Here is a 930-nt window from a genome sequence, read left to right as displayed (position 1 = left end):
TTTTTTTTTATGTATTTATTTTTTTCTTTCTTTCTTTGCACCAGGGATGGGATAAGGTTTTGTTGTGGATTTATTTTATTCCCACCAAGAAAGTGTTATTTCACCTTTTGTCCAGTGTTCGTTTCATCCTACTCTGCAACAGTAAGTGGCACGCTGGAGCTGCTGTCTTTGACACAGGTGCATCAGAGCTGCTTTCACTGGGGTCAGCCTGGTCTTGTTCTTTTCTGACAGGAAGTGACATTTCTGGGTTTCTAACTAACTTGTATTTATTTATTTTGCTCCACACTCTGGGAGAAAGTGACCTTAAATGTTATTTCCATTCATTATTGGTATAAAGCAAGGAATTTTTCAGACGAAATTCAATCTTCCAAGCTTTATAATGGAAGTGAATGGGTGTTGATATTCAATAGTCCAAAAGAAGTCCAATAAAGTGTGTCCATCCATCAGAAAAAGTGCCCACGCAGCTCCGGGGAGTTAATAAAGGCCTCCTGAAGTGAATCGATGCATTTTTGTAAGAAAAATACCCATATTTAAAACTTTATAAACTGTAATCTCTAGCTTCTGCTAATTGTCTTTCGCACGTACACGAGTCACGTTCCAGCGGATCACGCAGGTGTAGTGTAAGCATAGGGAGGTGAGAGGGTCTGTATTACCGTGCATTTCATTAGGAAGGGCTCATCCCTACGCCAATATCCCTTCAAAGGGTTTACCCTCTGGAGTGATTCGCTTCAGGAGGCCTTTATTAACCCCCCAGAGCCGTGTGGAGTACTTTTTATAATGGATTGGCACACTTTATTGGACTATAGAATTTTTTCTTTTTTAATATAACATATACTTTATATATTTATTTGTGTATTTATTTTTAATATAAGCCCAATTGTATTTGTCTGAAAGAAGAAAGTCATATACACCTAGGAGGGCTTGAGGGTG

The sequence above is a fragment of the Sinocyclocheilus grahami genome, unplaced genomic scaffold (assembly GCF_001515645.1).
Source record: "Sinocyclocheilus grahami isolate Dianchi unplaced genomic scaffold, SAMN03320097.WGS_v1.1 scaffold17985.1, whole genome shotgun sequence".
In the NCBI taxonomy this organism is placed as follows: domain Eukaryota; kingdom Metazoa; phylum Chordata; class Actinopteri; order Cypriniformes; family Cyprinidae; genus Sinocyclocheilus; species Sinocyclocheilus grahami.
This window is presented reverse-complemented; position numbering follows the sequence as displayed.